Genomic DNA, 15,319 nt, shown 5'->3' on the forward strand with positions numbered 1-15,319 from the left:
AGACATATACACTGACTGGACAAAACATTATGAACACCTGCTGAAAGCTAGAGGACAGTAGGCATATACACTGACTGGACTAAACATTATGAACACCTGCTGAAAGCTAGAGGACAGTAGACATATACACTGACTGGACAAAACATTTGAATGGGGTATGGTAGTAGGTGGCAGGCAGACCAGTTTGAGTGTGTCAAGAACTGCAACACTGCTGGGTTTTTCATGCTCTACAGTTTCCCGTGTGTGTCAAGAATGGTCCACCACCTAAAGGCCATCCAGACAACTTGACACGACATTGGGAAGCATTTGAGTCAACATGGGACAGCATCCTTGTGGAACGCTTTCAACACCTTGTAGAGTCCAAGTCCCGACGAATTGAGGCTGTTCTGAGGTTATTAATGTTAACACTTGCCATGCACAATGCTCCCTTAATGATAAATCATCAAAATGTACCCTGTTGCTCCCTTAATGATAAATCATCAAAATGTACCCTGTTGCTCCCTTAATGATAAATCATCCAAATGTACCCTGTTGCTCCCTTAGTGATAAATCATCCAAATGTACCCTGTTGCTCCCTTAATGATAAATCATCCAAATGTACCCTGTTGCTCCCTTAATGATAAATCATCCAAATGTACCCTGTTGCTCCCTTAATGATAAATCATCCAAATGTACCCTGTTGCTTCCTTAATGATAAATCATCAAAATGTACCCTGTTGCTCCCTTAATGATAAATCATCAAAATGTACCCTGTTGCTCCCTTAATGATAAATCATCAAAATGTACCTTGTTGCTCCCTTAATGATAAATCATCCAAATGTACCCTGTTGCTCCCTTAATGATAAATCATCCAAATGTACCCTGTTGCTCCCTTAATGATAAATCATCCAAATGTACCCTGTTGCTCCCTTAGTGATAAATCATCCAAATGTAACCTGTTGCTCCCTTAGTGATAAATCATCCAAATGTACCCTGTTGCTCCCTTAATGATAAATCATCCAAATGTACCCTGTTGCTCCCTTAGTGATAAATCATCCAAATGTACCCTGTTGCTCCCTTAGTGATAAATCATCCAAATGTACCCTGTTGCTCCCTTAATGATAAATCATCCAAATGTACCCTGTTGCTCCCTTAGTGATAAATCATCCAAATGTAACCTGTTGCCAAATACAATCCCCCCCATGGTTTCAGACCTAACCCCCACTCTCCCTTACACTTCTATTACTCATCACCAGTCCAACCCTGACACACACACACACACACACACACACACACACACACACACACACACACACACACACACACACACACACACACACACACACCCTCCTGTGTGAGGATAATAAGGCTAACCTGTCCAAACACATCTCTTGGCAAATTAGCAGTCAGGCTTGCATTTACAGCCAGATGTCCCAACTGTGTGCGTGTGTGTGTGTGTGTGTGTGTGTGTGTGTGTGAGGATAAGCCGTAATGAACATGAGGTCAGTGGTATAATGTTAAGACAGTATGGAGAGTGGGCCGTCTATATCTTGTCTGACAGAACCATGTCAGGTCAAATGGCTGCTGAGGAACACCCTGATTAGACATGAACATTCTTGGCCTATCGTGTCAAGCCTCTAAGGGCTTGTATTAAGATAGCAAAACACACACACACACAGCAAATTTAAAAAACACACACACACAGACATGCACCAAAAACAAATTTAAAAAACACACACACAACAAATACCAGATAAAAAGGATCCATGTGGTTCCTGTCCAACTGGAGAGCCTTAAATAGCTTGGCTTGCATTTTGGGTAACAGGAAATGAACTGTTGAATGCCGCTCGCAGTCGAAGGCGAATTGTTTTTCTATTAAAACTGAATTCTAAATGTTTTATCCATGTGAGGATTTCATATGGACACATAATCATTCATACATGTTTATGCAAACTAGTCTTATTAAATAATGTGTGAGTCTACTACTCTACTATTGCAGTTCCAATTGGATATTTATGTTTGGACAGTGGAACCGCTTTCAGACTACAGTACAAAGTCGCTATACAGTCCTGTGTCAAACAATGTGCCAAAACCTCATTTGTGATGTGTATGCCACAGGTGGCTGGTGGCACCTTAATTGGGGAGGATGGGCTCATTGGGGAGGAATGGAATCTATGGAATGATATCAAACGCATGGATTCCATATGTTTGAAAGCACTCCATTCCAGCCATTATTATAAGCCGTCCTCCCCTCACCAGCCTCCTGTGTGCTTAGATGTGTGCATAACTTACTATAAGCATTAGTGGAGGCTGATGAGGGCAGGATGGCTCATAGTAATAGCTGGAATGTAGTGTAATGGAATGGTAACATGTGTTTGGTACCATTCCATAGATTCCGTTCCAGACATTACTATGAGCCAATTTAAAGTGCCACCATTCACCACTGGTATGCATTGATGTCAATAGATTTGTATGGAAATCTTGAGTTACGTGCAAGAACCTAAAGTTAGGATTTTGTCCCAAGTGTCTACATAGTGTCCTTGTAAGGAAGGGTCTTTCTGAGCGTACTGCTAAATCAATGTGACAGAAAAAAGGCAGACACAGAGACATACAGACATATAGATATACAGACAGAGAGATATACAAACAGAGAGAGAGAGACATACAGACACAGAGAGATACATACAGACAGAGAGAGACACATACAGACAGAGAGATATACAGACAGAGAGACAAAGTAGGAATAGGCACAGAGACATACAGACAGAGAGACATACAGACAGACATACAGACAGAGAGACATACAGACAGAGAGACATACAGACAGAGAGAGAGACATACAGACAGAGAGACATACAGACAGAAAGACATACAGACAGAGAGACACATACAGACAGAGAGAAAGAAAGAAAAAAGGCAGACACAGAGACATACAGACAGAGACATATAGACAGAGAGACATACAGACAGAGAGAGAGAAAGAAAGAAAAAAGGCAGACACAGAGACATACAGACAGAGACATATAGACAGAGAGACATACAGACAGAGAGACATACAGACAGAGAGAGAGACATACAGACAGAGAGAGACACATACAGACAGAGAGAGACACATACAGACAGAGAGACACATACAGACAGAGAGACACGAACAGACGGAGAGACATACAGACAGAGAGAGAGACATACAGACAGAGAGACATACAGACAGAAAGACATACAGACAGAGGGACACATACAGACAGAGAGAAAGAAAGAAAAAAGGCAGACACAGAGACATACAGACAGAGACATATAGACAGAGAGACATACAGACAGAGAGACATACAGACAGAGAGAGAGACATACAGACAGAGAGAGAGACATACAGACAGAGAGAGACACATACAGACAGAGAGACACATACAGACAGAGAGAGACACATACAGACAGAGAGACACGAACAGACGGAGAGACATACAGACAGAGAGACATACAGACAGACATACAGACAGAGGGAGAGAAAGAAAGAAAAAAGGCAGACACAGAGACATACAGACAGAGAGAGAGGTATACAGACAGAGAGAGACACATACAGACAGAGAGAGACACATACAGACAGAGAGACACGAACAGACAGAGAGAGACATACAGAGAGATCTGTCAGTGTCCACCTGTCTGCTGGGTCAGATTAGGGCTAGTCAACACACACACACACACACACACACACACACACACACACACACACACACACACACACAAACCAAAATAACCCCCAGCGGAGGAGGAGAAAGCAAGATGCTAAGCCAAGCCATGGAAACGCCTGGTATCAATTTACACCATGTTATCCACTTCTTGGACCGATCACGGTTTTATTTCATTAATTAACTCCTTAGCCTCAGTCTCCGTCCCAAATGACACCCTAGTCCCTACATACTGCACTCCATTAGACTAGCACTCATAGGGCTCTGGTCAAAAGTAGTGCACAAAGTAGGAATAGGGTACCATTTGGGATTAATCTTAAGATACATGCCAGGGGGAACTAGCTGCAAGGCTGGCAGGGTGAGACGGGACAACAACCACTCAGAACAACTTCACACCCCATTAAGGGCTTGATGGATAGGCCAAAACTACTAGAAGATACATCCTAAATGGCACCCTATTCCCTATTGGGCCCTGTTCAAAAGTAGTGCACTATGTAGGAAATAGGGTGCCATTTGGTTTCTGCTTGGCACCTTGTACAATATAATATGAAGAGCTGGTATTTTCCTAAGGAGGAGGCAGAGAGCAACTCGCCAAGCCAGAAGGCTTGTACAGACACATGAGCGAGGGAAGTTGTGTGTGTGTGTTTGTGTTACTTTCCCCTCTGAAACTATGCTGGAGCCCTGATGGTTTCCTGGAGTAAATGGTGGCCTCTGGCAGCTCGCTCCCTCGTCCACGATGGCAGTGTGTATGTGTGTGCTCCCCAGTGTTCCACAACATATGCGTGCCAAGAACTCCTGAATCTCTGTCTCAGAGAGTGACTCACCCGCACAGTAGAAATAGACCTAGCAGAATTTATGTAGACATAGACCGAGCAGAATGTACATATAAAAACAAAACCAGCAGAATTGACATAGAAATAGATCTAGCAGAATGGACAGAAATATACTTAGGAGAATTCTTGTAGACATAGACCTAGCAGAATAACAATAGAAATATGTATACCAAAATGGACATGGAAATAGACCTAGCAGAATGTATGTAGACAGACCTAGCAGAATGTACATATAAAAACAAAACCAGCAGAATAGACATAGAAAGAGACCTAGCAGAAGGGACATAGAAAGAGACCTAGCAGAAGGAACATAGAAAGAGACCGAGCATAAGGGACATAGAAAGAGACCTAGCAGAAGGGACATAGAAAGAGACCTAGCAGAAGGGACATAGAAAGAGACCTAGCAGAAAGGACATAGAAAGAGACCTAGCAGAAGGGACATAGAAAGAGACCTAGCAGAAGGGACATAGAAAGAGACCTAGCAGAAGGGACATAGAAATACACCTAGCAGAATGGACATAGAAATACACCTAGCGGAATGAACATAGAAATGGACTTGACAGACTGTACATATAAAAAAACGTGCAGAATGAACCTTGCAGACCTAGCAGAATGAACATTGAAATATACGCGGCATAGAAATAGAAATAGACCTAGCAGATTGAACACAGCTCAGAAAAAACATAGACGAGCTGCTAACAAGTTGGAAGTGATGTAACAAAACGGAATAGCACGCAAGTTGAAATGCACCAGCCTGAAATCCACTGGATTTGTCATGGTCCACTTCATATCATTGCAAGCACACACACGCACACACATTGCTGCATGCAAACAGCATTTAGAAAGGCAATGAGAGTCTGAGGGTTGAGGAGATGATATGAGTCAATGCACTGAGCATTCTGATTGCTGCAGCCAATATGAGCCACAACAACATGAATGGAATGTCCTTTCTAGTCATTCTATATCTATACTAAGAAAACCACAGAACAAGCTCAAATAGATGGAGTGATACTAGTAGCTGTTAGAGTAATAATTAGACTGTAGGCCCCTCTCTCTACATCTCTCTGTATAACTCTCCTCAATCTCTTTCTAGATCCCTCTCCACCTCTCTTCCTCTCTACTTTCTCTCTATATATACTTCCCTCTCCAAACATCTCGTCCACTCTTCCTCTGTATCCTTCTCTCTCCCTCCTCCCCTCATCGTAATATATAGTCTATGTGTGTATCCACCACCACACCTACAGTATGTGTACATCCACCACCATACAGACATATGATAAACTGTAGTGCCTATTTTATACACTTCATGAGAAATGGGGTTGTCTGTGTTATTCTGGTCATTCTACAGATACCTTCGAGAGTGACCCTGGTAAGAGGGTATCACACACACACCTGCCCCTTGGGCCATGTATATGCACAGTGATATTTGCAAGTCAAAAGAAGGCAAGGAAAGGTTGCACTCACCTGCTGTATTCCTGATTTATTCTCCTCTCCTATCTTCTCTTCATCCGTCCTTTCTCCTCCTCTCTTCTCATCGTCTGTCCTCTCTTCATCTGTCATTTCTTCTCTTCTCCTTTCATCTCATCTCCATTCTCCTTTCCTCCCCTCTTCTTTCTCTCTCCACTCCTCCCCTATTCTCTTTCCTTTCTCTCCTCCCCTCCCCTCTTCTCTCACTCTCCTCTCCTCTCCTTGGTTATGGGTTATGTGTGGAAACCTAGAGTACATTCTGAATATACCAATTAGTTTGTCAACCTCTGGCTGTCAGTCAAACCCAGGTATCTGTTTCTCTGAGATGCTTTGACATTCCCAGGACTGATTACATGGTTCCAATGGGTGTTCCTTCAATCCCTGTTCTGTGGCTCTAATGTGGACTTCTGTTGCTTCCAAACATCCCTCCCTCCCTCTCTGTCTCTCTCTCATTCTCTCATGCAGGGATCTTGTCAATTATGGCCTTGAAATCCGGTCATGGTCATTCCTTTCCTGAGATTTGATATCATCATCATTGTCATCTCTGCTAGCTATGCATCTTTTACAAGAGCGACTGAAAGAAGGAGGGGAAGTACAGGGTTAACTTTCCCCTTTCTTAAATCTGACAGAGACACACACACACACACACACACACACACACACACACACACACACACACACAGAAACATGCACACTGCTTATTCCCTGACCACTAAGCCCTCTAAAGACTTCAATTACAGCAGGAAATCCATTCACTTATTGAACAGCTCTGTCATATTCTGAGCAAGTCTTACATTCATCATCAATATGCCCTTACAGCCTCAGTCAAACCTCAACTGTCACGTGCTCATCACTCATTCCACATACATATCCTGATAATGAAGGAAGCTGTTGGGTACATAGGCTAGTATAAACTAAACTAACGCTGCTCTTACCTCACCAATACTGACTGAGTTCAATATAATCACCGATTAGCTATAGGTTCGTATATGGGCGCATCAATCTGAAAAACACTGAACTATTATCAGCAATACAACTTGAATATATGGACATGTTGAAAATGACGGACTGTTGTTGGAAGAATATAAAAAACACATACCTGATGACTGTGCACTTGATGCCCCCTAGGGCAGCGAAACCGGGCGCGCACGTTACGAGAAGCGAGCGCAAGATACAGTGGCACATGCGAACCGAGCGCTTGAAAATACACAACATAGGCTACCCTTGCTGCACAGTATCATATTATACAACATCATACATAAACCAGCCCTATAAATATAATTTGTGGTTTTAACAATGCTACCACTTGCGCGAGTTGTGCTTGCTTGCCGGGTGAAACGTGTTGGTACATGACACGGTTGTTAACGCACAGATACCGTACCATTGTTGCTGTCATGCACGGTCAAAGTCTATAAGGATGGCATTGTGTAAATTGCATTAATTACATGTAGGGATACATGTATATTTTGTAGGACGATTTATTTTGACACTGATCAATGGCACTGGGAGGAGATGAGCTGGAACGAACCGCAAAAAGGCGCACCTTGAAAACAAACACCTCTGGTCCTTACAGCCACAGCTGGCACTGGCCGCTCCTTTCTGCAGCACGTACAGTCCACAACGACCCAAAGCAGTCTGTTGTATTCCTATTAGCAGGCTAGACTACCGATACACCGGTGGCTTTGGCTTTGACACTAGAGTAAGAGCAAAAGAGAGGCGAGCTGGAGTTGTTTTTAAATCCCCAAAAGGTTTAGTAGTTAGCTTATAAACTCCACGGAGATCGAGAGACGCACCAACCTGTAGAATAAACCAACCGTTTTCTAGTCGACTCCTTCGGGAAGTGCGGTCTTGGTGAGGACACACTGGAGATGTGACAGGGACAATTAGGTCATGTGTCAGGTCTGCTATAGCGGAGAGAAGAGGCACTCTGATATTTATACACGCATCTCCTCTCCGCTCCGCGCGAGCCTGGCGCTTCTGTACACGCTGTTTACACCAGCAGAGGCAGGAGGACACGCCCACCGCACACTCATTGGTCCGGTCCATTTCTAAGCCATTTCTATCATTCCATTGTCGGAGGCCTATTGTAGATACAATCTATGAAGCCTACTTTAGCGCTGTTCTAGGAGGACTGAAAAATGTATAAAATAATTTGATAATTGGAGGCAAATGTGTAGGCCTACGTTGTAAGTGCATTTTGATGCAGGGCCAGTAACTTGAAATGTATTTAAAATATGCATTTATTAGGCTATGGAAACATGAAAGTGGGATTTCCGCACAGAAGTATATTATAGCCTACACTACTGGTGATGTGACTTGGTGCTCGGGAACATGAGCTGCCAGTAGAAATACTGTGTGAGTGTTTGGTGCACTGGAATTTCTTCTGTCTGCCTTGCCACCTATATCCTTGCCACCTATATCCTTGCTACCTATATCCTTGCCACCTATATCCTTGCCACTTATATCTGCATGACCTACACCTTTATCCCTTCTCTTCTTTCCTCTACTCCCCTCCCAATCCCCTCTACACACACCCACCCATCTTTCTCACTGCCGCCCACCCATCTTTCTCACTACCCACTCACCCCTCTTTCTCACTACCCGCCCACTCATCTTTCTCACTACCCACCCACCCCTCTTTCTCACTACCCACCCACCCCTTTCTCACTACCCGCCCACCCCTCTTTCTCACTACCCGCCCACTCCTCTTTCTCACTACCCACCCACCCATCTTTCTCACTACCCGCCCACCCATCTTTCTCACTACCCACCCACCCCTCTTTCTCACTACCCACCCACCCATCTTTCTCACTACCCGCCCACCCATCTTTCTCACTACCCACCCACCCCTCTTTCTCACTACCCGCCCACCCATCTTTCTCACTACCCACTCACCCCTCTTTCTCACTACCCGCCCACTCATCTTTCTCACTACCCACCCACTCCTCTTTCTCACTACCCACCCACCCATCTTTCTCACTACCCGCCCACTCCTCTTTCTCACTACCCACCCACCCATCTTTCTCACTACCCGCCCACTCCTCTTTCTCACTACCCACCCACCCATCTTTCTCACTACCCGCCCACCCCTCTTTCTCACTACCCGCCCACTCCTCTTTCTCACTACCCGCCCACCCATCTTTCTCACTACCCGCCCACCCCTCTTTCTCAATACCGCCCACCCCTCTTTCCCCCTACCCGCCCACCCCTCTTTCTCACTACCCGCCCACCCCTCTTTCTCACTACCCACTCACCCCTCTTTCTCACTACCCACCCACCCCTCTTTCTCACTACCCACTCACCCATCTTTCTCACTACCCGCCCACCCCTCTTTCCCACTACCCGCCCACCCCTCTTTCCCACTACCCGCCCACCCCTCTTTCTCACTACCCGCCCACCCCTCTTTCTCACTACCCGCCCACCCCTCTTTCTCACTACCCGCCCACCCCTCTTTCTCACTACCCGCCCACCCCTCTTTCTCACTACCCACTCACCCCTCTTTCTCACTACCCACCCACCCCTCTTTCTCACTACCCACTCACCCATCTTTCTCACTACCCGCCCACCCCTCTTTCCCACTACCCGCCCACCCCTCTTTCCCACTACCCGCCCACCCCTCTTTCTCACTACCCGCCCACCCCTCTTTCTCACTACCCGCCCACCCCTCTTTCTCACTACCCGCCCACCCCTCTTTCTCACTACCCACTCACCCCTCTTTCTCACTACCCGCCCACCCCTCTTTCTCACTGCCCGCCCACCCCTCTTTCTCACTACCCGCCCACCCCTCTTTCTCACTACCCACTCACCCCTCTTTCTCACTACCCGCCCACCCCTCTTTCTCACTACCCGCCCACCCCTCTTTCTCACTACCCACCCACCCCTCTTTCTCACTACCCGCCCACCCCTCTTTCTCACTACCCACTCACCCCTCTTTCTCACTACCCACCCACCCATCTCTCTCTCTGTCTCTCTCTCTCTCTCTGGTCTTCATCCTATCGCTGTCCCTCACCATCGCTTTCTCTATGCGTTCTTCTCCATTCTTGTTTCTCTATGCGTTCCTCTCCATTCTTATTTCTCTATGCGTTCCTCTCCATTCTTATTTCTCTATGCGTTCCTCTCCATTCTTATTTCTCTATGCGTTCCTCTCCATTCTTATTTCTCTATGCGTTCCTCTCCATTCTTATTTCTCTATGCGTTCCTCTCCATTCTTATTTCTCTATGTGTTCCTTTCCATTCTTATTTCTCTCCATACATCATTTGTTCCTGTCTGTACATTAGCTTACAGGTCAAACATGGGAGTTTCGTAACTGTCCTGCTATGGTTGAGGAGGTTGAAACCATGAAATGGAGCTTTGAAACTCAAAAGTCTCTTGTCGAATAGTCTAGATTGTTTACACTCGTAGAAAAAAGGTTCTGTATAGAACCAAAAAGGGTTCATATATGGCACCTTTTGCAACCAGCTCTCAGAGCATTTCGTATTATTCTGCATGTAAATCCGAGATGCTCCATTTAGTAAAATGTGTAAGATTTCGTATGGTATGTACTAATTTGTAGTTGTCCATCTCCCATTTTGTATGATATGTTGCAAAATACAATTCATATGATATGTTATGATTTTGAAAAAACATACAATATGTTACATAAACGTAGATATGTTACGAATTCCCATTTGTTGTGGCTAACATTTTATAGGTGGCAAATGCTAACATTAGCTAGGCTAAGGGTTAGGGTTAAGGTTAGGGTTAAGGTTAAGATTAGGAGTTAGGTTAAGGTAAGGTAAGGGGAAGGGTTAGCTAATAGGGTTAAGGTGAGTTGAAGGGTTAGCTAACATGCTAAGTAGTTGCAACTTAGCTCAAAAGTAGTAAGTAGTTGCTAAATAGCTAACATACAAAAGTTTTCTGTGATGAGATTCGAGCACACACCTTTTTGGGGGTTGCTAGACGTTTGCGAAAGTCTAGCAACCCAAAGGTTGTGAGTTCAAATCTCATCACGGAAAACTTTAACATTTTAGCTAATTATCAACTTTTCAACTACTCACTACTTTTTAGCTACATTGCAACTATACTGAACAAAAATATAAATGCAACATGCAACAATTTAAAAGATTTTATAGAGTTACAGTTCATATAAGGAAATCAACCATTTAAATAAATGAATTGGGTCCTAATCTATGGATTTCACATGACTGGGAATACAGATACTCATGTGATAGTCACAGACAACTTAAAGAAAAAGGTAGGGGTGTGGATCAGAAAACCAGTCAGTATCTGGTGTGACTATTTGCTTCATGCAGCCCGGCACATCTCCTTCGCAAAAAAGTTGATAAGGCTGTTGATTGTGGCCTGTGGAATGTTGTCCCACTCCTCTTTAATGGCTGTGTGAAGTTGCTGGATATTGGCGGGAAATGGTACACGCTGTCGATACAGAGCATCCCAAACATGCTCAATGGGTGACATGTCTGGTGAGTATGCAGGCTATGGAAGAACTGGGATATTTTCAGCTTCCTTGCAATTATCATGCTGAAACATGAGGTGATGTTGGCAGATGAATGGCACGACAATGGGCCTCAGGATCTCGTCACGGTGTCTCTTCAAATTGCCATTGATAAAATGCCATTGTCCATAGTTTATGCCTACCCAAACCATAACCCCACCGCGGGTCACTCTGTTCACAACTTTGACAGCAGCAAAACGCTCGCCCACACATTTTACATTTCAGTAATTTAGCCCATACTGGTCCCACATGGGAATCGAACCCACAACCCTGGCATTGCAAGCGCCATTGCTTGAGCAACTGAGCCACACGGGTCTGCAGTTGTGAGGCCAGTAGGACGTACTGGTAAATTCTCTAAAATAACATTGGAGGTGGCTTATGGTAGAGAAATGAACATTCAATTATCTGGCAAAAGCTCTGGTGGACATTCCCGCAGTCAGCATACCAATTTCATGCTCCATCAAATCTTGAGACATCTGTGGCATTGGGTTGTGTGACAAAATTGCACATTTTATAGTGGCCTTTTATTGTCCCCAGCACAAGGTGCAACTGTGTAATGATGCTGTTTAACCAGCTTATTGATATGCCACACCTGTCAGGTGGATGGACTGTCTTGGCAAAGGATAAATGCTCACTAACAGGGATGTAAACACATTTTGTGCACAAAATTTGAGAGAAATAAGCTTTTTGTAGCATCTGAAACATTTCTGGGATCTTTCACTTCAGCTCAGGAAACATGGGACCAACACTTAACGTTTTGCGTTTATATAGTTATTCTTAGCATGTTAGCTAACCCTACCCCTAACTTTAACCCTTTTAGCTAAACCTAACCCTAACCACCCTCCTTTTCCCTAAGATACCTTCTGTTTTATGTAACCATACCAAAAGTAACATATCATTCTAATTTGAGTTTTCAGGATTTACATTTACTGTTACGTCTATTCTATGAACCCAAGGACTCTATATAGAACCAATTTTGGTTCAGCGCAAAATAAAACCTGGGGTTCTGATCAAGGAACCCTACAAAAAGGTTCCATATAAAACCTTTAGGGGTGTCATATATGAAGCAAGCAATAACATTTTTTTTTTTTTTGGGGGGGGGGGGGGTTCTATAGACCAGGTATTCCCAGATGACACAGATGACACAAACACCTGGATTTGTTATCCCTTTCATGCCCTGCCTCCAGTCCACTTACCTATCTATATCTGAACAAGAAAGCCTCATCGAAATTGCAACAAACGGTTCTGTGAAAACTGAATTTAATCAGAAGCCACTGCTACAGTGGGAACCACTGCTACAGACAATACCAACGTTATCATACTTCTTTCTGGTTATACACGGTTTAAGTCAAACCCACCTGTCAACCAAAAGCTTAGTGTGGATCAGGTCTGCATAGCCGACCAGTCCGCCTTCAGGAATCCCCGCTGAGTACTGCCATAGCCTTAGGCAACATAAAGACCACCTCATTGGAACAGTCCCATCCCTGTAAGCAGCTGCTATCAGGATGAATCGGGCTACTGGGAAATACTGTCAAATATGTCCCAGTATTCATCCGTAGGGGCCGCTGTTAAATGGGATTTGAGCAATGAAACTGTATACAGGCTGTGTATATTTCGAGACAGGACGGCTGAGGTGAAGTCTCCGTAGATGAGTCGGCTAAACACGGTTCAATGATTAGCCTGTTTCCCGTTTAAATGATCAAGGCTATAAACATCGTTATGAATAGACTATGAACTATAGAATTACTTTTTAATCAGTTGATTATGAAACGATGCCTGATCAATACCGATTGATAACTGAATAAAATGAGACCCGCCAGAGCTAAAGAGCGCTGCGTCTGTCAGACGTTAGCGCTCTAACTTCAGAGCAGGAACAAGGGACAGTGCTGGGGGAATTATCACCGGCGTTTGGCAGCCGGGCCCGTCATGTTTACCTAATACCGAGACACTGTGGCACCGAGGCATGCTCCAAGTTAATTAAGTGTAAAATGCCAAAAAAGTCGCGTTTGCATAAAATCTAGATCCTCATTGCTATACAGCTCCCATCTCCGCTTGAATATACTGTATCACAGTATAGACAACAATGCGTGACAGGCCTACTATCGCAATCAAAAAGTATACTATAGTAACGTAATTTCCACACAGTCAGAGGTCCTCATTAAATAAGGCGCACATATTTGGCCTAGCCTCCTTGTTGTTGCTGGAGACGGATTATCCTCACTGAAATGTTGGCTTTCAGTCGCACCGGCTAATAGGAGAACGTTACAGATCTCCCTCTCATTTCGCTCTCTCCCTGTGTCGTTGTGAGAGGACATTTGAATTCACATGGCCGGGCTGAGCACCCGGCATTTACGGTGTTAGAACGTTATCTATACAGGTGTTCAATCAGACCAGCGTTTCTAGTTACTAGACTATGCCGCTCTCCCGCCGTTACTTGCATAACGTACAGCATGGGTGGTCTAAATGTTAAAAGAGTCAGAAATAAACAAATAGCCTAAAAGAATAAAGCTGCAAACAAAATCATTTTAAACCACCTGGCAATGTATGTCCAATTATAACTCTTCATGCAAGATTGTGTCGAAAATGGCCAATCCAAAGGAAAGATACATAACAGAAAAAACACAATGTGTCATCTCTCAATTTGCACAACTCTGACCACCTCCTGTGCATATGTGTTTGTGTGCTTGTGTGTGTGAGAGAGAGAGAGAGAGCGAGAGAGAGAGTTACTTTAGGCTACTGATAGAGAGGAACTAGAAGGGAACACTGGTCCCTGTGTCCCCTCACCCTTCTACCCCCCTCTTTCCCTCCTCCCTCTCCTTCCATCCCCTCCTCCCTCTCCTTCCATCCATCCATCCCTTCCTCCCTTGCCTTCCCTCCTTCTACCCCCCTCTTTCCCTCCTCTCTCTCCTTCCATCCATTCATCCCTTCCTCCCTCGCCTTCCCTCCTTCTACCCCCCTCTTTCCCTCCTCCCTCTCCTTCCATCCCCTCCTCCCTCACCTTCCCTCCTTCTACCCCCCTCTTTCCCTCCTCCCTCTCCTTCCATCCCCTCCTCCCTCACATTCCCTCCTCCCTCGCCTTCCCTCCTTCTACCCCCCTCTTTCCCTCCTCCCTCTCCTTCCATCCCCTCCCCCCTCACCTTCCCTCCTCCTTCGCCTTCCCTCCTTCCAATCCCCTCCTTCCACCCGAAGTCTCGATAGATGAGTAGGATAAACACTGCTGAATAATTAGGCTATTTCCCGTTTAAATGATCAAGGCTATAAACAGAGTTATGAATAGACTATGAACTATATAATTACTTTTAATCAGTTGATTATGAAACGTTGCCTGAAACCCCTCCTTCCATCCACCTCCTCAATATCCTTCCCCCATACCAACCCTTCTCTGGCAGTGTGTTGTGTTGCTATAGAGAACAACTGAGTCAGTAATGCATTCCCCATTTTTGGAAAACATGTCAGATAGGGAGCTCCTGCTCCAAAGTTGTCAGGAACTCCCTTTGTGAGGCCTGATCAACAGTTGTCAGGAACTCCCTCAGTGTGAGGCTTGATCAACAGTTGTCAGGAACTACCTCAGTGTGAGAGGCCTGATCAACAGTTGTCAGGAAGTCCCTTAGAGTGAGGACTGATCAATAGTTGTCAGGAACTCCCTCAGTGTGAGGCCTGATCAACAGTTGTCAGGAACTCCCTCAGTGTGAGGCCTGTTCCACAGTTGTCAGGAACTCCCTCAGTGTGAGGCCTGTTCCACAGTTGTCAGGAATTCCCTCAGTGTGAGGCCAGTTCCACGGTTGTCAGGAACTCCTTCAGTGTGAGGCCTGATCAACAGTTGTCAGGAACTCCCTAAGTGTGAGGCCTGATCAACAGTTGTCAG

General features: G+C 44.9%; 1 protein-coding gene across 7 annotated transcripts in view; it reads right to left on the reverse strand.

Annotated features, from left to right (window-relative positions):
- Nucleotides 1-7,982, reverse strand: part of LOC118964944 (cell migration-inducing and hyaluronan-binding protein) — a 165,993-nt gene extending 158,011 nt beyond the window's left edge. For 2 of the 7 annotated variants that reach the window (XM_090239150.1, XM_090239147.1), the window contains exon 1: nucleotides 5,960-6,536. The gene's annotated coding sequence lies outside the window, so the exon portion shown is untranslated. Of the gene's footprint in view, nucleotides 1-5,959; nucleotides 6,537-7,505 lie in introns of those variants that run through there. The other 5 variants (XM_090239145.1, XM_090239151.1, XM_090239146.1 and 2 more) reach the window with 5 other exon arrangements.
- Nucleotides 7,983-15,319: the final 7,337 nt, after the last annotated feature.

This window comes from Oncorhynchus mykiss, chromosome 6 (assembly GCF_057628025.1).
Source record: "Oncorhynchus mykiss isolate SJ-2025 chromosome 6, ASM5762802v1, whole genome shotgun sequence".
In the NCBI taxonomy this organism is placed as follows: Eukaryota; Metazoa; Chordata; class Actinopteri; order Salmoniformes; family Salmonidae; genus Oncorhynchus; species Oncorhynchus mykiss.